At 39.0% G+C, this 26,437-nt stretch overlaps 1 protein-coding gene across 8 annotated transcripts in view; it reads right to left on the bottom strand.

Annotated features, from left to right (window-relative positions):
* The window catches only part of ENOX2 (ecto-NOX disulfide-thiol exchanger 2), a 396,229-nt gene that overhangs the window by 16,132 nt on the left and 353,660 nt on the right, over positions 1-26,437 (bottom strand). The window lies entirely within an intron of this gene.

Raw genomic sequence — 26,437 nt, 5'->3', positions numbered from 1 at the left:
TATAAAGTAGTGAAACCATATGCCCAGATTCCTTTGTGATTCATCTTATCACTATGGAAACTTGGTATTTTCAATTGATTTGTATAAAAAGCCTCTGAATGAGAAAATTTAGGTCTGAGTTGGCCATGGCAGAAAGGGATGGACACAAAAGCACAGACCCAATTTCGTAAATGAACACAGGATTCCAACACATGAAAGTCCTTGTTATGATTCATATTCTTCACCTGAAATATAACTAAAATATTTCCATGTAGCATCAGTTACTTTCATTTGAATTGTAGCAAATGATATGACCCTATAATAAAATATAGAGCTCACTGTCTCAAACCGATGACTGTTGAGACATTTCTGCTGACAGTTGTAAATAAATGTAGCCTTAACTGGTCCTACACAGGAAATTTAAATGTAAAAATTAAGACACAGACTTCGGTTTCTAGTCTAGCTTAGAAGTTGCTACTCCATCCTAACAACATGTAAAAAGCTGAACTGAAAAATCAACAGCTCTCCTGAGATCATCAGAGGAGTGAAGTAATAGGGCAAACTGTTATCCCAAAACTTGATAGACAGATAGGTGCCTACAGAGAATCTCAACTTACCAGACTAGAACACCATGAGCAGAAACCCCCACAGGACCCAGTGCCAAAGAAAATCTAAACCATAACTGGAAAATTGCTGGTGGCTCAGTATGGACAATTCTGACATTTAAAAAAATTAAGGGGGATTTAGTCATAGTGAAGTTCCTACACTATTGTGAGTTTTATGTCCAGGAGCCAACAAGGTTCTCACAGTGATTACAGGAGAAAAACCCCTTTGTTCTTCTAGCAGGAGGAAGAGATAAAGGCCATTTTGTATGTTAGAACATTCAGTTGTAATTAAAGAGAATTGCCTTCAGAAGTAACTATTTTATCAGAATCTAACTTGCTGGGGTTTTACCAGAGTCTAAATCATCTGTGTAAGGAAAATCTAACTCTAGCCCCTTCTAGTCATCCCTTGCAGGGGGACAAAACAGAGAAATACTTGTAAAGTTCACATTCCAGAAGTATAAGCTCACTAAATGACTAAGACCTAATCATAGGACTGTGGAATGCTTACCCTGACCCACACTTTACTGTTGCATTACTAAAGTTCTATTTACTAGAGTTTCTTTTACCTAGTACATCATGTCCATATTTCAACAACAACAACAACAAAAATGACAAGGCATACTAAAAGATAAAAACCACAATTTGAAGAGTCAAAACAGGGATCAGAACCAGAGTCAGATATAGCAGGAAAGTTGGAATTATCATACCTTCAATTTAAAAGAACTATGATTAGTGTGCTAGGTTTTAATGGAAAAAGTAGTTAACATGCAAAAACAGATGAATAATGTAAACAGAGTAATGGGAATTCTAAGAAAGAACCAAACAGAAACCTAGGAATGAAAAGCATTGTAGGCCCTGGCCGGTTGGCTCAGCAGTAGAGCATCAGCCCAGCGTGTGGAAGTACAGGGTTTGATTTCCAGCCAGGGCACACAGGAGAAGCACCCATTTGCTTCTCCACCCTCCCCTCTCTCCTTCCTCTCTCTCTCTCTCTTCCCCTCCCACAGCCAAGGCTCCACTGGAGCAAAGTTGGCCCAGACACTGAGGATGGCTCCATAGTCTCCACCTCAGGAACTAGAATGACTCTGGTGGCAATGGAGCAACGCCCCAGATGGGCAGAGCACTGCCCCCTGGTGGGTATGCAGGGTGGTTCCCAGTTGGGCATATGTGGGAGTCTGTCTGACTGCCTCTAACTTCAGAAAAATACAAAATTACAAAAAAAAAGCATTGTAACAGAAATTAAAAAAATGCCTTTGACAGGTTTATTAACAGTCTGGATAAGCTGTGGAAAAAAATTTCTGAGTTTGAGAAGATGACAATAGAATCTGCCTAAACTGAAAAGCAAAGAGAAAAAAGACTGAAAATAAAACCCAAACAAAATATACAAGAACTGTGGAACAACTACAAAAGATGTAGCACACATGCGATGAGAATATCAAAAGGGAAATTGAAAAGGATCAGAAAAAATATTTGAAGCAATAATGACTGAAAATTTCTCTGAATAAATGACAGACACCAAACTACAAACCCAGGAAGCTCAGAGAACTTCAAATAGGATAAATACCAAAATTAGACCTGAACAGACATCTCATCAAAGATATACCAATATCAAGTAAGTGTAATCATATATGTCATTTGTCATTAGGGAAGTGGAAATTCAAACAACAATGTGATAGCACTACATACCTAACAGAATTGCCAAAACCCAAAACAAAGGCAACACCAAGTGCTGAAGAAGATGTGGAGCAAACGGGAAGTCTTCTTTACTGCTGGTGGAAATGCAAATGGTGCAGCTACTTTGGAAAACAGTTTGGTAGTTTCTTATAAAATCAAACATATTGTTACATATGATCCAGCAATCATGTTCCTCATTATTTACCCAAGTGAACTAAAAATTTATCTCTCCACAAAAACATGTACATGGGTTTTATAATAATTTTATAATGGATTTTATTCATAACAGCCAAAACTTGGAAATAACAATAATATTCTTTAGTAGGTGAATGGGTAAACTAACTGTAGTATATCCAGACAATGAACTATTTATTACTCAGTGCTAAAGAGAAATGAACTATCAAGCCATGAAAAGACCTGGAGGAAATGTAAATGCATATTACTAAGGGAAAGAAACCAATTAAAAGGGCGACATACTGTATGATTCCAACTATACGGTTTGCTGGAAAAGGCAAAACTATGAGTACAGTAAAAAAATCAATGGTTTACAGGGGTTACAGAGGTATGGAAAAATGAATACTCAGAGCACAGAGGATTTTTAGGGCAGGAAAGCTATTCTGCGTGATACTACAATGGTGGATACATACATTTTGAAAATTTGTCCAAACACATATAATGTACAATGCCTAGAGTGAACTCTAATGCAAACTATGGAGAATAATGATGCATTCATTTATCTTAACAAATGTACCCCTGTGTGCAGGATGTCACCAGTGGGGAGGCTGTATGTGGGGGTGGGATTCGGTATTTGGGAATTTTGTACTTCCTGTTCAATTTTTGGTGTGAACCTAAAACTGCTCTAAAATTTAAAGTTTGTTAATGAAAAAAAAAACAAACCCAAAGCTAAGACACATGGGGAAAGCTAGGTTAAATTTAATTACTTGTGGTTCCAGAACATTTTTCAAGGTCAATATCATCAGAGCTAATTCAAAAATATTTAATCAGAGGATTTTCTTTCACTCAACAAACATTTATTGAGTACCTTTCATGTTCCAGGCTTATGACTATGGTAAAACATGAGATTCCACTAATCTCTATTGTTTACACTCCAAATTAATGGAAGTATTTGTAGTTTATTCTTTTTTTTTATTCCTAACAGAGCATAGGCCCAGAAAAGAGACATTATTAAAATGGATCAAAATTAGAAATTTGTACATTAAATGTATAAGAATGTTAAAAGACAATTTGACAAAGGTGAGGTTTTGTCAGTTACCTATGAGGAGGAACTTTCGGTAGAAACAAGTAAATGAAAGTAATGGAAATTAAATATTCAAAATTATTAATTATAAATGGTGCAACAAGAGTTTTCAAAAGGAATTTCAAAGACAAGATTCAACCTCTAAATAATGAATGGAAAGAAGTTGTGCTTTACAAAAATTAAATATATAGAAGAAGACCATATTCTGAGGGTAAAACATTGCTTATTTTAAAAAGAAAGTTGTCTCTTAGGAGGTGTTAGGTTTAATTCAATGCCTTTAACTTGAGGGTTTTCCTAAAACGATCAGGTACAGATGTAGGCTGATGCGATCAGATTGTCCATCCAAAGCAGAGAACACCAATGTCATCAGAAGGGTTCTGGTGGGGAGGTGACGTCACGGAAATGGCGCCATGAGCAGCGCGTCCGACAGCTCTCCCCTAAATCACAACAAATTTATCAACTAGAAACAGAAAAATTTATCCTCGGAGCATTCCGGAGTTCCACACAAACTGATAGCGAAAGGACTGTTATCACTTGAATCTGAGAGACGAGGGTGTGGAGGAATCTACCACAGGGACGTTCTTTCAAACCGCGAGGAAGTGCGCCTGTGGTGAGTCAGCCCATACTTGGGAGCCGTGAGCAGCCGCTGCGAGCCGCCACTGCGAACCGCCGTGAGCCGCCGCCGCGAGCTGCCATTGCGAGCTGCCGCGAGCGGCCGCGCGCGCGCCCGGTCCGGTTGAGCACCGCTGACGTTCCCAGCGGCCCGCACACTGCGAGTGGGGGTTGCTGACCACCGGTGCCCAGAGCGCCCCGTTCGCGCGCGTGCCTTGGGCATTCCACGCGCCCAGGGCGCCCTGCTGGCCCGCACACCCAGGGGGCTCCATTATCCTGCGCCTGGTGCGGTCCAGCCGCCAGCAGCGGGGCGAGCGGGAGAGGCTTGGGAGATTCTGTCCGTGGGCGGGGCACCTCACCCAGCCATTCAAGCTAACAATCAAGCGTTGGGGGAGGGGCGCGCACAGGCAGCCTAAAATACCTTCAGAAGCACAGCTGCGACCCAATCACTGAAATTAGCTTAACCCATGAAATCTGCGCACCCTCGGTTCTAATTGATAAGATCTCTGTCAGTTCAGCGACCCAAGACAAGAGGCGTGATATTTTTTAGTGCCTCTCGCTAAAGGGGCGGGGGCAACTTCTGATTGATAGAGCCTCCATATTCAGGGATAAACGCTAACAAGAAGGACTTGGCAGATAATAAGATCTATACTACACTAGTGGCAAGCAGAAACTAGTGCCTCTTCTTCCCTGCAAAAACAGGCTACAAAGTGTGGAAAGCCTGGGTTGAGAAGTCCAACTGAATGCTAGGCGCTGAACAGTCACCTTGACAACAATTGACTCCCACCCCCGCCTGATTACACTGGAGGCCCTGACTGTCAGAGCCTTTCCCAAAGCCTTGCACTGAGTGGGGATAGAGTGGGGATTTCCCAGCTCTTTGAGCCTCTTACTCCCCAGGCAGAAGCAGTTGCAGCCTTATAGCTGGATCACCAGGCTGCTAATTCAGAAAGGGGGGACTAGGAGAGAGAATCCAGGAAAGCAAATTCTCTCATCGTTAGACCCTGCAAACGCCAACAAGCCTTGACTACCAGCAAGACTAAAGCCAATTATATGACATTGCCATAGAATCCCAACAATTGCAAATCCCTACCTAAGTGTGACACAGGGGCAGAGCCTGGGGTACAGAGTCACCGACCAGGAAGAGGGAGAGAAAAGAAAAAGGAAGAAGTTAACCTCTCAAAATCAAGAAAAATCCACAGACTTTACAACTTGATCCACTAATTTTGTTGTTGTTGTTGTTTGTTTCTTCTATCTTATTGCCTTTATTTCCTCCACCTCGGTCCTTCTATTCTCTGCCCATCTTATGCTTCCCCTTTCTTGAACTACACTACCCATGAGTGTTGCATTTTATTTCTCTTCTTCATCCTCACCCTCCTTTAAGGTTATACTCCAAAACACTTAACTCTCACTCTCTCCTCTTTTGTTTTTTTTTTGTCTTGCTTTATTTTGTTTTTTTCTCTTCCTATTTTATTTCTTCCTTCGTTTTTCTCTTTTTCTTATTTTTTCCTTTCTATTCGTTTTTTCTTTTCTCATTTTACTTTCCTCCCATATAATCCTCAATCACGAACAAATTAGTTAATTTGGGACTCAAGGCTTTTTTCCTGGCTTTATTTCTCTTTTTTGCTTTTGTTTTTATTTTTTTTCTTGTTTGTTTATTTTGGTGGCATTTTGGGTCCTCCCAACCCAAGGTCTCCATTGTATTTAGTCTTCGTTCCACTTAATACAACAGATTTTTACTTATTATTTTTATTTTTTCTTCTTTATTATTCTTTTTTGGTCCTTTTTTCTGGTTCCCTCTTATCCCTCTCATTATATCTCTTAGTTGACCATCACTTACAAGCAAATCATCTTATGCTTGTCTAAGATTTTCTTCCTTTTTTTTTTTTTTTTTTGCATTTAGTAGGTCCCTACTTCCTTTTTTTTTGCCCCTTGAACTCTTCACCCCAAATCAGGCCCTCCATTATAGGCACGATATTTCCCTGAGGAGGGGAGAGGAGGGAAAGAGAAGAGAGAAAAAAGGGGGAAATAATAAATTATTACTGTTTTTTTTTGTGGGGTGTTTTACCTTTTTTTTTTTTTTTTTTTTACTTTTTACTCTTTATTAATTCTAATTAGTGCTATCAACAAGACCACCCTCAGATGCCGATAAGAAAGAGGAAATCGAATATTATGGATACAAAAGAAAGAGAGGTAACACAAATAGATGTGGAAAAAATCTATGGAGAAAAGACATAACATATTGGAAGTCTTGGAGCTAAATGACAGAGAATTTAAAATAGAAATCTTAAAAATACTCAGAGATATACAAGAAAACACAGAAAGGCAATATAGGGAGATCAGAAAACAACTCAATGAACACAAAGAATATATTACCAAGGAAATTGAAACTATAAAAACAAATCAAACAGAAATGAAAAACTCAATTCACGAGCTGAAAAACGAGGTAACAAGCTTAGCTAACAGAACAGCCCAGATTGAAGATAGGATTAGTGAAATAGAAGACAAACAACTTGAGGCACAACAGAGAGAAGAAGAAAGAGACTCAAAAATAATAAAAAATGAGAAAGCCCTACAGGAATTGTCTGACTCCATCAGAAAGAATAACATAAGAATAATAGGTATATCAGAGGGAGAAGAGAAAGAAAATGGAATGGAGAATATACTCAAACAAATAATAGACGAGAACTTCCCAAGCCTGTGGAAAGAACTAAAGCCTCAAATTCAAGAAGCAAACAGAACACCGAGTTTTCTTAACCCCAACAAACCCACTCCAAGGCACATCATAATAAAGATGACACAAACCAATGACAAAGAAAAAATTCTCAAGGCAGCCAGGGAAAAGAAGAGTACAACATATAAAGGAAGGCCTATAAGATTATCATCAGATTTCTCAGCAGAAACTCTATAAGCTAGAAGAGAGTGGACCCCAATATTTAAAGCCCTGAAAGAGAGGAACTTTCAGCCAAGAATACTATACCCATCAAAGCTATCCTTCAAGTATGAAGGAGATATAAAAACATTCACAAATACAGAAAAGATGAGAGAATTTATCAACAGAAAGCCCCCACTCCAGGAAATACTAAGGGGGGTTTTCCAACCAGATTCAAAGAACAAAAGAAAACAACACAACAAGTAACAGCTCCACCAAGAACACAATAAAACCAAACTTAAACTGTGACAACAAAGGAAAAAAAGGGGGGAGAGGATGAAGATTAACAGTAGCAAAGGACGATGAAGTGCAGAAATACTTATAAGATAGGGTACTACAATGAATATGGTAGGTACTCTTTTCATTACTTAATGGTAACCACCCTTGAAAAAAACACCACAAAAACACTTGACTTAAAAAAGGTAGCAACAGAGGAAAGAAGTATGGAACACAAACAAACAAAAACAAATGATAGAAAAACAAAAGAGAAGAATCAAACTAGATACAAAACTAACAGAAAGCAATTTATAAAATGGCAGTAGGGAACCCACAAGTGTCAATAATTACACTAAATGTAAATGGATTAAACTTACCAATAAAAAGACACAGAGTAGCAGAATGGATTACAAAAGAAAATCCAACTATATGCTGCCTACAAGAAACACATCTAAGCAACAAGGATAAAAACAAATTCAAAGTGAAAGGCTGGAAAACAATACTCCAAGCAAACAACACCCAAAAAAAGGCAGGTGTAGCAATTCTCATATCTAATAATGCTGACTACAGGACAGAAAAAGTACTCTGAGACAAAAATGGTCATTTCATAATGATTAAGGGGAAGTTGAATCAAGAAGACATAACAATCCTTAATATATATGCACCAAACCAAGGAGCACCAAAATATATAAGACAGCTACTTATTGACCTTAAAACAAAAACTAACAAAAATACAATCATACTTGGAGACCTCAATACACCGCTGACGGCTCTAGATCGGTCATCCAAACAGAGAATCAACAAAGACATAGTGGCCTTAAACGAAATACTAGAACACCTGGATATGATAGACATCTACAGGACACTTCATCCCAAAGCGACAGAGTATACATTTTTCTCTAGTGTACATGGAACATTCTCAAGAATTGACCATATGTTGGGCCACAAAGACAATATCAGCAAATTTAGAAAAATTGAAATTGTACCAAGCATATTTTCTGATCATAAAGCCTTGAAACTAGAATTCAACTGCAAAAAAGAGGGGGAAAAACCCACAAAAATGTGGAAACTAAACAACATACTTCTAAAAAATGAATGGGTCAAAGAAGAAATAAGCGCAGAGATCAAAAGATATATACAGACAAATGAAAATGAAAATACGACATATCAGAATCTCTGGGATGCAGCAAAAGCAGTAATAAGAGGAAAGCTCATATCACTTCAGGCCTATATGAACAAACAAGAGAGAGCCGAAGTAAACCACTTAACTTCACACCTTAAGGAACTAGAAAAAGAAGAACAAAGACAACCCAAAACCAGCCGAAGAAAGGAGATAATAAAAATCAGAGCAGAAATAAATGAAATAGAGAACAGAAAAACTATAGAAAAAATCAATAAAACAAGGAGCTGGTTCTTTGAAAAGATCAACAAAATTGACAAACCCTTGGCAAGACTCACCAAGGAAAAAAGGCACAGGACTCAAATAAATAAAATCCAAAATGAAAGAGGAGAAATCACCACAGACATCATAGATATACAAAGAATTATTGTAGAATACTATGAAAAACTATATGCCACCAAATGTAACAATCTAGAAGAAATGGATAAATTCCTAGAACAATACAACCTTCCTAGACTGAGTCATGAAGAAGCAGAAAGCCTAAACAGACCAATCAGCAGGGAGGAAATAGAAAAAACTATTAAAAACCTCCCCAAAAATAAAAGTCCAGGCCCAGACGGTTATACTAGTGAATTCTATCAAACATTCAAAGAAGACTTGGTTCCTATTCTACTCAAAGTCTTCCAAAAAATTGAAGAAGAAGCAATACTTCCAAACACATTCTATGAGGCCAACATAACCCTCATACCAAAACCTGGCAAGGATGGCACAAAGAAAGAAAACTACAGACCAATATCTCTAATGAATACAGATGCTAAAATACTAAACAAAATACTGGCAAACCAAATACAACAACATATTAAAAAAATAATACATCATGATCAAGTGGGATTCATCCCAGAATCTCAAGGATGGTTCAACATACGCAAAATGGTTAACGTAATACACCATATCAACAAAACAAAGAACAAAAACCACATGATCTTATCAATAGATGCAGAAAAGGCTTTTGATAAAATACAACACAATTTTATGTTTAAGACTCTCAACAAAATGGGTATAGAAGGAAAATATCTCAACATGATAAAGGCCATATATGATAAACCATCAGCCAACATCCTATTAAACGGCATAAAACTGAGGACTTTCTACCTTAAATCAGGAACAAGACAGGGTTGTCCACTCTCTCCACTCTTATTTAACGTGGTGCTAGAAGTTCTGGCCAGAGCAATCAGACAAGACAAAGAAATAAAAGGCATCCATATCGGAAAAGAAGAAGTAAAGGTATCACTTTTTGCTGATGATATGATCCTATACATCGAAAACCCGAAGGACTCCACAAAAAGATTATTAGAAACAATAAACCAATACAGTAAGGTCGCAGGTTACAAAATTAACATACAAAAGTCCATAGCCTTTCTATATGCCAACAATGAAATATTAGAAAACGAACTCAAAAAAATAATCCCCTTCACGATTGCAACAAAAAAAATAAAATACCTAGGAATAAACATAACAAAGAACGTAAAGGACCTATATAATGAAAATTACAAAGCATTGTTAAGGGAAATCGAAAAAGATACAATGAGATGGAAAAATATTCCTTGTTCTTGGATAGGAAGAATAAATATAATCAAAATGGCCATATTACCCAAAGCAATATACAAATTTAATGCAATTCTCATCAAAATCCCTATGAGATTTTTTAAAGAAATGGAACAAAAAATCATCAGATTTATATGGAACTATGAAAAACCCCGAATAGCCAAAACAATCCTAAGGAAAAAGAATGAAGCTGGGGGCATTACAATACCTGACTTTAAACTATATTATAGGGCCACGATAATCAAAACAGCATGGTATTGGCAGAAAAATAGACACTGAGACCAATGGAACAGAATAGAAAGCCCAGAAATAAAACCACATATATATGGTCAAATAATCTTTGATAAAGGGGCCAACAACACACAATGGAGAAAAGAAAGCCTCTTCAACAAATGGTGTTGGGAAAACTGGAAAGCCACATGCAAAAGAATGAAACTCGACTACAGCCTGTCCCCGTGTACTAAAATTAATTCAAAATGGATCAAAGACCTAAATATAAGACCTGAAACAATAAAGTACATAGAAGAAGACATAGGTACTAAAATCATGGACCTGGGTTTTAAAGAACATTTTATGAACTTGACTCCAATGGCAAGAGAAGTGAAGGCAAAGATAAATGAATGGGACTACATCAGAATAAAAAGTTTTTGCTCAGCAAGAGAAACTGATATCAAAATAAACAGACAGCCAACTATATGGGAACTGATATTTTCAAACGACAGCTCAGATAAGGGCCTAATATCCAAAATTTACAAAGAACTCATAAAACTCAACAACAAACAAACAAACAATCCAATAAAAAAATGGGAAGAGGACATGAACAGACACTTCTCCCAGGAAGAGATACAAATGGCCAACAGATATATGAAAAGATGCTCAGCTTCATTAGTTATTAGAGAAATGCAAATCAAAACTACAATGAGATACCACCTCACTCCTGTTAGATTAGCTATTATCAACAAGACGGGTAATAGCAAATGTTGGAGAGGCTGTGGAGAAAAAGGAACCCTCATTCACTGTTGGTGGGACTGTAAAGTAGTACAACCATTATGGAGGAAAGTATGGTGGTTCCTCAAAAAACTGCAAATAGAACTACCTTATGACCCAGCAATCCCTCTACTGGGTATATACCCCAAAACCTCAGAAACATTGATACTTGAAGACACATGTAGCCCCATGTTCATTGCAGCACTGTTCACAGTGGCCAAGACATGGAAACAACCAAAAAGCCCTTCAATAGAAGACTGGATAAAGAAGATGTGGCACATATACACTATGGAATACTACTCAGCCATAAGAAATGATGACATCAGATCATTTACAGCAAAATGGTGGGATCTTGATAACATTATAAGAAGTGAAATAAGTAAATCAGAAAAAAACAAGAACTACATGATTCCATACATTGGTGGAACATAAAAGTGAGACTAAGAGACATGGACAAGAGTGTGGTGGTTACCAAGGGTGGGGGGGGGGGAGCGAGGACATGGGAGGGAGGGAGGGAGAGAGTTAGGGGGAGGGGGAGGGGCACGGAGAACTAGATAGGGGGTGACAGAGGACAATCTGACTTTGGGCGAGGGGTTTGCAACATAGTTTAATGACAAAATAGCCTAGACATGTTTTCTTTGAATATATGTACCCTGATTTATTAATGTCATCCCATTACCATTAATAAAAATTTATTATAAAAAAAAAAAAAAAAGAAGGGTTCTGGTGATAACTATTTTCTGGTATTGCTGAGACATGCTCTCAGTATACACATTTGTTTTCTGTGTGTAGCCACCCAATTACTCTGATACGGCTGTTTTATACCTTATATTTGTTTAAAAATTACAAAAGACCTTTGGCATAACACCTTCAATTTATGTTTGGTTTTAATTTCTGCTGTAATCACAGGGATTTTGTGGTGTTGAAGAGAAAGCTGTTATACACAGTTGGATTCTCAGCACTCCAAATAATAGCTATCCTTGTCATCTCTCCCAGCAGCTGGGATACTTGTTATTAGGCAGCATGTTCCTAACAATCACAACACCAAAAGAAGATGCTACAGTAAAGATGACTGTATATAGGAAACTATACAGAAAAAGGGACATTAACTATCTGCCAAACAGGGGAAGAAATATTTGATTTGCTTTCTGGTTTAGTACCAAGGATAGCATCTTGAGCTGGAGTTTGGCAGAACAGTAGAGGTTAGTTATTCCGTAAATCAAGTGACTATTACAGATGGAGTTATTTATTTTCACTTTGGCTTGTATGTTTCCTGGCAAGCCAAAAGGCTCAATACAAAACAGTAATATTTCATCTTCCTCCTTTTGTTTATTCTTATATAGCAGGCCAGTAATTGGGCTCATTTCCTACAAGTCATGTGGAGAAACATGGAAAGGAAAAGGGCAGAGATCTAGAAGAACGGTTAGAGGCATATTCTACAGTTTAAATGTGAAAATATTTTCCCAACAAGAAAATGAGGAGAAGCTACTTCCCTTCTGGGGAAAAGGGCAGGCGGATGAGCAGAGCTGCATGCCTGCAGACAGGAAGAAGGAGCAGATAATGATCTCAATTTGGATCTGTCACTAAGCAAAAGAAAACCTGATCTATAATGCTACTAGTGGACCTCACTTACAAAATTTATTCCCCACTGTCTGAAATAATGGTTTTTGTCATTTTAATGAGGACACTGAGTCTTTACTTTTACAGACTTAATACTAATTGGGACTATTTCTGAAGTTCGAGCTCTTTATATATACATTGTCAGAACACTGAAAAGTTCAATATTACTTTTTAATAGTATGTTTCAGTAGGTGAATCTATCAGTTCTTATACTATAGAGCATAGGACAGTGAATTAATTAATATCCTGCCATAATTAGTTCTCAGCTTCTCCTTTTTCCTATTTTACAAATATCCTCACTCCTATGTGGAAAAAATGTTCCTCTCTGTGGGGATTGCTCCTTAGATCTGAAGGCTTCCAGTTCTTCATGGAAATATTAAAGTATGAAGGCAACTGTGAACTCCTTTTAGGGGAGCCACTCAGAGCAAAATCCCAGGCATATTTTTCTGTAACAAAAGATCTAAAAGGATTTTGTGCCATTAAAAAATTAAGACCAGTCTGACTGATAGTGGTGCAGTGGATAGAGTGTCAACCTGGGATAGTAAGGTCCCAAGTTAGAAACGCCAAGGTTGTCGGCTTAAGCGCAGGCTCACCAGCTTGAGTACGGGGTCTCTGGCTTGAGCATGGGATCACTGATATGATCCCAAGGTCGCTGGCTTGAGCAAGGGGTTGCTGGCTCAGCTGGAGCTCCCCAATTAAGTCACATATGAGAAGTAATCAATAAACAACTAAAGTGCTGCAACTACGAGTTGATGCTTCTCATCTCTCTCTCTTCCTGCCCCTCTTTCTCTCTCTAAGAAAATTAATACCAACATTTCTTCAATGGTACAAAGAAAACAAACAAAAATAATTGAAGTAAATTCAGGGAGTTATCCCTTACAAAGCCACATTATAAGAGATGCTTAAAACTGTTACCAAATTTTAGAAGGAAGGTGTTAAAACATATTACCAGCCCTGGCCAGTTGGCTCAGCGGTAGAGCGTCGGCCTGGCATGCGGGGGACCCGGGTTCGATTCCCGGCCAGGGCACATAGGAGAAGCGCCCATTTGCTTCTCCACCCCCAACCCCTCCTTCCTCTCTGTCTCTCTCTTCCCCTCCCGCAGCCAAGGCTCCATTGGAGCAAAGATGGCCCGGGCGCTGGGGATGGCTCCTTGGCCTCTGCCCCAGGTGCTAGAGTGGCTCTGGTCGCGGCAAAGCGACACCCTGGAGGGGCAGAGCATCGCCCCCTGGTGGGCAGAGCATCGCCCCTGGTGGGCGTGCCGGGTGGATCCTGGTCGGGCGCATGCGGGAGTCTGTCTGACTGTCTCTCCCCGTTTCCAGCTTCAGAAAAATACAAAACAAACAAACAAACATATTACCAAATTATAGAAGGGAAAATGGGCAATGTTCTCCTCAAGGTTCATAAAAAAATTGAGCTGGAGTGATGCACAAAGAGAAAACACCAAAAAGAACAATGAATGAGAAGATAGAGGGCGATGATATTAGCATACTCTACTGGGAGTGGTTGCAGGCCAGTTCAGGAAAAACCTCAATTGAGTTTTGTGCCTCACAATGCTTTGCTTTTCTTGCCTCTGCAGGTCATTACTTCAGTCAGGCTTCTATGAGCATGGGACCTCATTGTCTCTCCTCTGAGATTTCTAAATCCCTCTCTTCAACACTGTATCTTCATTTATGAATTACTGCACTACCCCTCATCACCGTGAGACTCCACTATCTTCCTCACTGGAATTTTTAATCTCTTGTAGTGGCCAACTTCATCCAGTTCATTAATTGCTTTCTGTCTAAACAGATTCCACTGCAAATTCCTAAGTACATCAAGTTTCCTCAGCCTCCTGAAAACCTTTGGCAATCTTAACTCATGGTCACTTGACTCAACTTCCCTGCTCTTTATCCTGGCTGCAGAAGACTTATAGGAAGTTGCAGTGCTGAGTATTCCCAGTCAATACAGACTCAAATTGGTCCCTACTGATTGGTCTTTCCCCACTGATTGATTTCTTTCTTCTGTATTTCCATACAAATCATCCCCCCCCACCAGATCATTTATTCCAAATATGTTCCTCTCTCTTCATGGTCTCATTTCCAAATCCTTCTCTCATCAATGCATAACGAATCTCTTGATATATGGAGAAGCATGGGCTACATAAGCTCTACCTCTATTATTTAAAAGTAAGAGGATTCTCCTATCTCTAAAGCAAACTCCACCTGAATTTGGATCACTTCATATTGGGGACCGAAAAATAAGCAGGGTATTTTGCAGTCTGGATTTTGGGGACAGAGGTGCTGGGAGCTGACTGTAAGCTGACAGCCTGCCCAATCCCCCACCTCACCGGCCTGATTAAGTTGCAAAGGGCTGTGATTCAGTACTCATCCCACCCATGTTCCCTGGAAGGACTGGAAGCTAGTTACTTCTTTGTGTATGTTAAGATGGTGGGGTTTTTTTTTTTCTGCACCTGGTGGTTTTCTTGTGTTGCCTTGGAAATGTGATTGATTTGTTAATGGCCTACCTCGTGTCCAGTAAATTAAGAAGGATGTTTTCTGGGGGTGGCCATGTTTTTGTGGCTTAGACCAGGGCAGAAGTTACTGTTGGCAAGGCAAGGAGCTGTGGAACCCTCCTGAACCCATCCTTTTATTTCTTTAAGTCTATTTTCTTCATTTCATACCATTTCCCGCTCGTAACCCTGGAATAGACTAGTAGCGTGGGTCGCAGCAACTTCACATTCTTCTTCTCCTGGATTCCACTTCTATAATTACTGATAAGTACTCTTTCATTTTTATGCATCTTTGACCTTACACTCTCCTTCTTGTCTACTGAACACAAACAACAACCTAACTAACTTTGTTATCAATTCTAGTTACCATTTATAATGCCTTGTTAGTTTTTGCTCATTACCCAACTTACTGACCTGTGATCTTTGTCCATTTTCTCTCCTTAATGTTTATCTCTGGCCTCTACCTCTATTACTCTACTAAAATAGTTCTTGCTCAACATAGTTCTCAATTCATCTGTTTTTAAAAATAATATCTGCCCTGGCCGGTTGGCTCAGCGGTAGAGCGTCGGCCTAGCGTGCGGAGGACCCGGGTTCGATTCCCGGCCAGGGCACAAAGGAGAAGCGCCCATTTGCTTCTCCACCCCTCCGCCGCGCTTTCCTCTCTGTCTCTCTCTTCCCCTCCCGCAGCCAAGGCTCCATTGGAGCAAAGATGGCCCGGGCGCTGGGGATGGCTCTGTGGCCTCTTCCTCAGGCGCTAGAGTGGCTCTGGTCGCAACATGGCGACGCCCAGGATGGGCAGAGCATCGCCCCCTGGTGGGCAGAGCGTAGCCCCTGGTGGGTGTGCCGGGTGGATCCCGGTCGGGCGCATGCGGGAGTCTGTCTGACTGTCCCCGTTTCCAGCTTCAGAAAAATGAAAAAAAAAAATAATATCTGATAATGTTGATTATCCCCTACTTCTATAAATTATTTTTGTGGGCTCTATAATTCAATGCTTTTCTAATTTTCTTCCAGTCTCTTGGACTGCCTGTTCTCTAACTCCTCTGAAAATTCCTCTTCCTTTTCTTTTCCTTTACTGAGGTAGCCCCCAAAGTTCTGTATTCAGTCCTTTGCTTTTCTTTCTTACTGTCTTTCACACTCATTTATTCATATTCTCCGGGATTCAGTCAACACATTTGTACTATCATTTTCTACTCCTATTTTCTTCAACCTTGATTTGTATACAAATCTTTTGTATTCATTTCCTAAATATCAGCTCTTAAGCTGATCCTATCATATTCTGCAAATCAGTTTCATCTGTCAGTTCTACTATTATTAATTGAATTTGTTTCCCCCTCAAAAATGTTACATTCTTCAGAATGTGACCTTATTTTGAAATAGGATTTTTATAGAGGTAATCAAGTTAAAATGAGGTCATAAGGGTGGGCTTCCAGACTTAGATGACTGATATCCTTTTAGAAAGGGAAAATTTAGACACACACACACACACACACATCATGAATATGAAGGCAGAGATTGGGGTGATGCATCTGCTAGCCACAGAATGTCAAAGATTACCAACAAACCATCAGAAGCTATGAGAGAGGAATGGAACAGATTCTCTCTCACAACCCTGAGAGGTAACCAACCCTGCTGACACTTTGATCTCAGATTTCTAGCCTCCAGAAGCAACTGTGAGATAATAAATGTCTGTTGTTTCAACTATTCTGTTTGTGGTACTTTGATATAGCAATCCTAGCAAATTAAAACAACTACCAAACTCCTAATCTCCCAGAGTAGAAAACCTAAAGTCATTCTGGGTTCCTTCCTTTTCTTCATCATTTATATCCAATCTGGTATCAAAGATTGTCATCTATTCCTCCCAAATGACTCCTAGAATCTTTAATTTCATATTTTATTTTGTTCCCCTTTTCTTTATCATTTAAAAAATCAGTTTCTGTTGCCTTCAGTCTTGTCCCAACCTCATCATTTCATATCTCAATTCCTATAAAAGTCTTGGGCTGGGTTGTCTTATCTCCTAAAATTCATGTTGCTTTTATCATAATAGTGCATTGGTTGAGACAAACTTATAATGCCATACTGCCCACTATGCTAAGTCTAAGCTTGGTATCCATGGTTCCCCATACTTACCCACTGAAAACTTTATCCCCCTATACACATCATCCTTATCTCCATCTTTGAGCCCTGCCCCTTCTCCTCTTCCCTCTCTGCATCAAAATGCTTTCTTACTTTCCCTTCTCTTATTCAAACCTATTTATTTTTCAAGGCCCTGATCAATTTTCACTGATTGTGGTTACTCTGACCCAATATCATCTTGCCTTTTGCTACATTCTAATCAGTAACTTCCAGGGTAACATCAAGAAGTATTTCTTATATTTTATATGAATTTATATATATTACATTTCTATTTCCATCATTTTATAGGACATAGTGCATGTATCATATTTCCCCATGTATAAGACTCTCCCATGTATAAGATGCACCTTAATTTTGGGGCTTGAAATTTGAAAAAAAAAAGTATTATATAAAGCTACTGAATTCAAGTTTTATTCATCATAAAATTCATATAACTCCTCATTACTTTCAAGACTCCCATTCATTAGTTTGTCCTCACCTGTGTCTGATGATGAATCACTGTCTTCAACAATGAGCGCAAAAAGAAGTGCAGAAAAGCGGTAAATGCAAGTAAACAATCTATAACCACTGTATAAGACGTTCTCAGCTTTTAGACCCCAAATTTTTCAAAAACTTATGCATCTTATAAATGGGGGAATATGGTAATTCATTGGTAAAACTCCTGAAATGGGAATAATGGGAGGTGGGAATAAAGAAAGAAGGAGATTGGCCCTGGCCGGTTGGCTCAGTGGTAGAGCGTCGGCCTAGCGTGCGGAGGACCCGGGTTTGATTCCAGGCCAGGGCACACAGGAGAAGCGCTCATTTGCTTCTCCACCCCTCTGCCGCGCTTTCCTCTCTGTCTCTCTCTTCCCCTCCCGCAGCCAAGGCTCCATTGGAGTGAGGATGGCCCGGGCACTGGGGATGGCTCTGTGGCCTCTGCCTCAGGCGCTAGAGTGGCTCTGGTTGCAACATGGCAATGCCCAGGATGGGCAGAGCATCGCCCCCTGGTGGGCAGAGCGTCGCCCCTGGTGGGCGTGCCCGGTGGATCCCGGTCGGGCGCATGCGGGAGTCTGTCTGACTGTCTCTCCCTGTTTCCAGCTTCAGAAAAATGAAAAAAAAAAAAAGAGAGAAGGAGATTGGATACCACAGGAAGAGAAAACTTGGTTAGAACAAAGAAGAATTAGTCTAAGTCAGTGATTGACAAATGTGCTCCCTGGACCACCAGCATCTAAATCATTTAGGATATCTGGCAAAATACAGATTCCCAAGCCCCATCACAGACCTATTGAATCAGACTCTGCAGTTAAGAATTCAAAAATGTTAAGGGTAATCCAATGATTCTTATATACACCAAGTGTGAAAACTACTAGTTTACGTGAACAAGGCAGAAGATAGATGCTGAAAGGGAACAGCTGTTCTTAGGTTTACTGGGTACATGTACTTTCTATCATAGCTAACAATAGAATGAAATAGTTTCACACTATCATGATTTGCTTTGACTTGATTCTCCCTCTTCAACGTATTGCTTTGAGCACAGAAGTCCTTTCATTTATGGCAAGAGTATTTCCAGTATTGCATCACAAATATGGACTGGCTAGTATAGAGTATCTTGAAGAACAGAAATTCTGTGGCACTCCAAGGAAACATAACTGAGACTGCTAAGCTAGCTTTGACTCTTACTTTCTCTGGGAAGGAAAATTTAACCAGAAACATGCTCTAGGCTCCTTGGAATTCAAGTTCGAGAGCATGGAAAGAGAAACAATCAACGTGGAGATCCAGTGGTTAAGCTTGTAATTGGAACCAAGTGATAACTAAAACAGGTAGCTGACTTAGATGAAAACTGAGGACTGACTTATTGGCTCATAGTGAACAGGATTTCTACAGTTGAGTACTACAGAAGTGAGATAACAAAATTAGATACAATCTAGGGGAAGAAAAATGCACAAAAGTCTTTGAATTAAAATGAATTGAAACCTTCTAGGAGAAAAGCTATTTGGTAAGCCCCATTAAGTATATTGTAGATAGCTTTATTTGACAAAGCAACCTGGCATGTGGAACAGGAAAGAAAATAGCTATAAGATGATCTGTCAGGGAGTTTCTAGTCTCTAAACGAATAAAATTCTGTGCAGTAGCCAATGCAGCTTTTAACTCAAAAGAGATACAGAAGCAAAATGCAATTATATAACCCTAGTAACTGCAGTTTGAATCTCCCATACAATACTCTACTCACTTAATAACTCCTCAAACTCAGCAATTTATCAAGTGGATGCTCAAACTTATGGTTGCATTCATTTCAGGGTAACACTGAATTAACACTATATAATACTGCAGGATTCTTAGGTGGAGACACTCCTACAAATCAAAGATTAATCATCTATAAAACATCCTGACTCAGTCCTTAGATAATTTGAAAAACTAAATTATCATTAAACTCTTTTGTTTAACTTTAGTTATAAGTTTATATTATGTGTTTGCAGTGACTGTTCTGAAAATGCTAAGTATTCACCGATTACAAAGAGTTTCTTCAATGTATATGTAGATTTATTTGTTTAGAGATATAACAGAAGGCATAAACAGAGGAAATCCAGATGTAAAAGCCAACAAATGCCTCAAAGAAAAGGTCTGACTTGGTGGTTTTCTTTCCTTAAGGTTTTCTGTTCATAGAGTAAAGATTCTAGGACCACTCAAGTGGCTATAGAACTGCTGACTTCAACATGCAAGTACTGGAAGCAAAAAATTCCAGTTTTCCTTATAACCAATCTGGTTTCTCTTCTCCTCCTGCCCAACACACACACACGAAAAGTACACTACCATATCTGAATGTCCTAATGTCTAGCTCAGTGCTTAACATGTAATAGTTATTGAATTAATGAATGGATTCATTTAGCCATCATAAAATTCTGTTAGATGGTATTTATAATGTACTTCTTACAAGTGTGGGATCTGAGATTCAGTGGGAAAGAAATCCTTTCCCTTACATCAATAACAGAGTTGGGACTAGAACTCAGTTGTGGGATTCAGCTGGTTCTCACTGGTTTGCCAGAACCTATACCTAATTTTTGTTGAATTCAGCGAACTTGTTGTTAAAATGCACTTGTAATCAGGGTTCTCTTTAAGGTGGGTGGCTGCACAGCCACCCAATGTGAAAATCACAAATTAACATTCCCTATTCTTTTTTAACGTTCATCTGTGCAACAGCATATTCTAAGCGCCCTTAGTAAGGTTCATCTGTCCATAGGTAAAAAAAAAAATATTGCTACTGAGGACACCAGTCAAGAAGGAATATGGAAAAAATAAGCAATATGGGGAAAAAAGAAGCAATATGAAAATATCTTAACAGTTTTATTGTTTTTTGTCAGGCATTATTTAATATTTTTCATTAATATTTTAAAAGTCTTTCTGTAACATAATCCAGTTTTGTGTATCTCTAAGTTGTTTTTATTTAAGCATTAAATGCATGAAATAATAAAACATGTTTCTGTATATTGTTTTTTTATACTTAAATTGGTCATTAGGGGAAGACAAGATGGCGCTGGAGTAGGCAGATGTACCAACATCCACCTCCCAGAATCAAAGTGAATTACAAACTAATTTTAAGAACTATCATCTGGAAAAACCAACATTGGACTAAACTAAGAGGACTCTTCAACCATGGAACACTGAAGAAGCCACACCGAGACTGGTAGGAAAAGCGGAAACGTAGAGAGGGCTACCCAGCTCCCTGGAGCTAATGGCAGCCAGGAGAGACTCGCGTGGCAGGAAGTGTGTATAGCAGAGAGGGGAGGGTCCTGAATCCCTGGAACAAAGACCCACCCTGCATCCCCAGAGCCCAGAAGAGGCGTAAGGACAGTATTTAGCTGAAAACAAGTCAGGACACTGTTTGTGAGAAAGAGTCTGATTTCTCAGACCCAGTATTCTTCTTAAAGGGACCGCGCAGAACACCTCTCTCACAACCACTCACCTGGGGCTCTGGGGGATGGGGAGAGAGGAGAGTACCGGAATAGCAGGAAGACAATGTAATCTAGGAGGCACAGGGAGAAACATTTTGGGAAATAGCCACCCTAACCCCTGGTAAGATTCACTCCCCAAAACTGAAGGGAATACTTCCCCCAGAAACAGCAATACCAGCAAAGGGAAGCAGGACACAAGCCAAACAAGCTCTCCCATGGCACTCAGAGCAGAGTTGCTTAGAAGGAGGGAGCTTTTGGGTCTACAGTAGTGAGTGTTAGGGTCTGAGCTGCAGCGCCCACACCCCACATGGCTGAAGGCTTGCCAGAAGTCAGGCAGTGGTAGGATGTGGAGGTGCGGTTCTCTTGGCAGGGGCGGAAGCCTGCTGGCAACCACTGGGCTCACATGTGAGCTCAGTCTTGCCCGGCTGGGGAGGAGTAGGCGTGCAAAAGCGGTCAAGCCCAGCTGCCGGCAGCCTGTAATCCAACCTGTGGGAGAAGGGCGGGAACCCCAGAAGAGGTGGAGACCAGCCCTTGAGCAAGGTTGCAGGAGCACAGCCTTGCCCCACCCATGGAACCGAGGCCTGTGGCCTGACTTGGGAGCCGGCTCCTCCTGTAGGGGTGGAGCCAAAAGCCCAGAACAGGCAGATTTCTACTACTGAGCTGAGTGTGGGCACACAGTCCTGCCCGGCTGGTAGAGCCAAGGCTATCAGCCGTTCCACCAGCGGGCTCCCCCTGCAAGGGCAGGGCAGAAAGCCTGGAAACAGGCAGAGACCCGCAGCTGAGCAAAGGTGCTAGCCACTGCCCTCAGGGCCAAGCATAATGCCACCCACGGGGGTGGGGCAAAGGCCAAGGCCACCAAGGCTTGTTCACTCGAACACGAGATCACAGCCACTCCCATGAAGGAGAGGGGGAAACCTCAGCAACAGCCCCAGTGGGCAGGCACCAGCAACGCCCAAACCCAAAAGCCCTAGGCAGCAACAGAAGAGGGGGTAGTGGGCCTGCAGACAGCCCATACCTAGGGAACAGAGGACATACCCAGTGGACTCTAGTGGCCAAAACCTTCCTTTACACAGAGAAAATGCGAAGGCAGAGAAATGCAACACAAATGAACCAAGAGAAATCCCCAGAAAAGGACTTAAATGAATCAGATATAACCAAATTACCAGATGCAGAGTTTAAAATAACAATTGTTAGGCTGCTCAAAGATATTAGAACAACATTAGATGGTCATTACGAATGCCTAAATAAAGAGATAGCAAATATAAAAAAGGACATTGAAATAATAAAAAAGAATCAGTCAGAAATGACAAATACAATATCTAAAATAAAGAACACAATGGAAAAAAATAAAAGTAGAATGGATAAAATGGAGAATCGAATCAGCGAGTTAGAGGACACAATAAATAAAGGCACAGAAACAGAGCAGAAAAAAGAAAAGAGACTCAGAAAGTCTGAAGAAACTCTAAGAGAGCTCTGTGACAACATGAAGAGAAATAACATCCACATCATAGGGGTTCCTGAAGAAGAAGAGAAAGAACAAGGGATAGAAACTTTGTTCAAGCATATCATAGCTGAAAACTTCCCTCAATTAAGTCAGGAAAACATCTCACATGTTCAGGAAGCACAGAGAACTCCATTAAGGAGAAACCCAAAGAAATCAACACGAACACACATCATAATTAAAATACCAAAGCTAAGTGATAAAGAGAAAATATTAAAAGCTGCTAGAGAAAAAAAGACTATCACCTACAAAGGAGCCCCCATAAGGATGACTTCTGACTTCTCAATAGAAACACTTGAGGCCAGAAGAGAACAGCAAGAAATATTCAAAGTAATGCAGAACAAAAGCCTACAACCAAGACTACTTTATCGAGCAAGGTTATCATTTAAAATTGAAGGAGAAAAGAAAAGCTTTCCAGACAAAAAAAACAAAAAAACAAAACAAAAAAACCTCAAGGAATTCACTACAACCAAACCAAGGCTGCAAGAAATGCTAAGGGACCTGTTGTAAACAGATCAAAGGAGAAAAAGAATATAGCAAAAGAGGAATACAGTTTTAAAGAATAAAATGGCAAAAACAATTACATATCAATAATAACCTTAAATGTAAATGGATTAAATGATCTGATCAAAAGACATAGGGTAGCTGCATGGATAAGAAAACAGGACCCATACACATGCTGTCTACAAGAGACACACCTTAAATCAAAATATGCACATAGACTAAAGATAAAAGGATGGAAAAAAAATATTTAACGCAAATGGAAATGAAAAAAAAGCTGGGGTAGCAATATTTATATCAGACAAAATGGACTTTAAAACAAAGGATATAGTTAGAGATAAAGAAGGTCACTATATAAAGATAAAGGGAGCAATCCAACAGGAAGATATAACCATTATAAATATCTATGCACCTAATATAGGAGCACCTAAATATATAAAGCAGATTTTGATGGATTTAAAGGGTGAGATAAACAGCAATACTATAATAGTAGGGGATTTCAATACCCCATTAACATCATTAGATAGATCCTCAAGAAAGAAAATTAACAAAGAAACAGGAGACTTAAAGGACATATTAGATCAACTCAATTTAATAGATATCTTCAGAACCTGTCACCCTAAAACAGCAGAATATACATTCTTTTCAAGCGCTCATGGTACATTCTCTAGAATAGACCACATGTTAGGTAACAAAAGCAGTCTCAACAAATTTAAGAAGATTGAAATCATATTGATCACTTTCTCTGATCACAATGGCATAAAACTAGAAATCAGCCACAACAGAAAAACTGAAAAATACTCAAACACTTGGAAACTAAATAGCATGTTATTAAATAAATAATGGGTAAACAATGAGATCAAAGAAAAAAATTAAAAAATTCCTAGAAACAAACGATAATGAGCATACATCAACTCAAAATTTATGGGACACAGCAAAAGCCGTCCTGAGCGGGAAGTTCAGAGCATTACAGGCATACCTCAAGGAGCTAGAAAAAGCTCAAATAAACAACTTGACCTTACAACTAAAAGAACTAGAAAAAGAACATCAAGTAAAGCCCAAAGCTAGTAGAAGGAAGGAAATAATAAAGATCGAAGCAGAAATAAATGACATAGAGGCTAAAGAAACAATACAGAGGATCAATGAAACCAGGAGCTGGTTCTTTGAAAAGGTAAACAAGATCAATGAACCTTTAACCAGACTCACCAAGAAAAAAAGAGAACTCAAATAAATAATATTAGAAACGAGAGTGGAGAAATAACAACTGACACAACAGAAATACAAAATATTATAAGAAAATACTATGAAGAACTGTACGCCAAAAAACTAGACAATCTAGGTGAAATGGACAAATTCCTTAAAACATATAACCTTTCAAAAATCAATCTGGAAGAATCAGAAAACCTAAACAGACCAATTAAAACAAATGAGATTGAAACAGTTATCAAAAAACTCCCAAAAAAGAAAAGTCCAGGGCCTGATGGCTTCACAAGTGAATTCTACCAAATATTCAAAGAAGAACTAACTCCTATCCTTCTCAAGCTATTTCAAAAAATTCAAGAGGAAGGAAGACTTCCAAGCTCCTTTTATGAAGCGAGCATAATTCCGATTCCAAAATCAGGCAAAGACAACACAAAAAAAGAAAATTATAGGCCAATATCCCTGATGAACTTAGATGCAAAAATCCTCAACAAAATATTAGCAAACCGGATCCAGCAATATATGAAAAAAAAATCATACACCATGATCAAGTGGGATTTATTCTTGGGAGGCAAGGCTGGTACAATATTCGCAAATCAATCAATGTGATTCATCACATAAACAAAAGGAAGGAGAAAAACCTCATGATAATTTCAGTAGATGCAGAAAAAGCATTTGATAAAATCCAGCACCATTCATGATCAAAACTCTCAGCAAAGTGGGAATACAAGGAACATACCTCAACATGATAAAGGCCATCTATGACAAACCCACAGACAATATCATACTCAATGGGCAAAAATTAAAAGAAATCCCCTTAAGATCAGGAACAAGGCAAGGGTACTCCCTTTCACCACTCTTATTCAACATAGTTCTGGAAGTCCTAGCCACAGCAATCAGACAAGAAAAAGAAATAAAAGGCATCCAAATTGGAAAAGAAGAAGTAAAACTATCATTATTTGCAGATGATATGATATTGTATATAGAAAACACTAAAGTCTCAGTCAAAACACTACTGGACCTGATAAATAAATTCAGCAAGGTGGCAGGATATAAAATTAATACTCAGAAATCAGAGGCATTTTTATACACTAACAATGAACTGTCAGAAAGAGAAATTAAGGAATCAATCCCCTTTACCATTGCAACCAAAAAATAAAGTACCTAGGAATAAACCAGGGAGATTAAAGACTTGTACTCGGAAAATTATAAAACATTGATAAAAGAAATCAGGGAAGATACAAACAAGTGGAGGCATATACCGTGCTCATGGTTAGGAAGAATAAACATCATTAAAATGTCTATATTACCCAAAGTAATTTATAAATTCAATGCAATACCGATTAAAATACCAATGACTTACTTCAAAGATATAGAACACATATTACAAAAATTTATATGGAACCAAAAGAGAACAGGAATAGCCTCAGCAATCTTGAAAAGGAAGAATAAAGTGGGAGGTATCACACTTCCGGATATCAAGTTATATTATAAGGCCATTGTACTCAAAACAGCCTGGTACTGCATAAGAACAGGCATATAGATCAATGTAACTGAACAGAGAACCCAGAAACAAACCCACACTTTTATGGACAACTGATATTTGACAAAGGAGGTTAGAGCATACATTGGAGTAAAGACAGCCTCTTGAACAAATGGTGTTGGGAAAATTGGACAGTTACCTGCAAAAAAATGAAACTAGACCACCAACTTACACCATTCACAAAAATAAACTCAAAATGGATAAAAGACTTAAATGTAAGCTGTAAAACCATAAACATCTTAGAAGAAAACATAGGCAGTAAGCTCTCTGACATCTCTCACAGCAATATATTTGCCAATTTGTCTCCACAGGCAAGTGAAATAAAAGACAGGATAAACAAATGGGACTTTATCAAACTAAAAAGCTTCTACACAGCTAAAGACAATAAGAACAGAATAAAAGACAAACTACACAATGGGAGAATATATTTGACATAGCGTCTTATAAGGGGTTAATAACCAAAATTTATAAAGAACTTGTAAAACTTAATACCAAGAAGACAAACTATCCAATCCAAAAATGGGCAAAAGAAATGAATAG

The sequence above is a fragment of the Saccopteryx bilineata genome, chromosome X (genome assembly GCF_036850765.1).
Source record: "Saccopteryx bilineata isolate mSacBil1 chromosome X, mSacBil1_pri_phased_curated, whole genome shotgun sequence".
Lineage (NCBI taxonomy): Eukaryota > Metazoa > Chordata > Mammalia > Chiroptera > Emballonuridae > Saccopteryx > Saccopteryx bilineata.
Note: the sequence above shows the minus strand (reverse complement) of the source record. Positions and strands in the feature narration are given on the sequence as shown.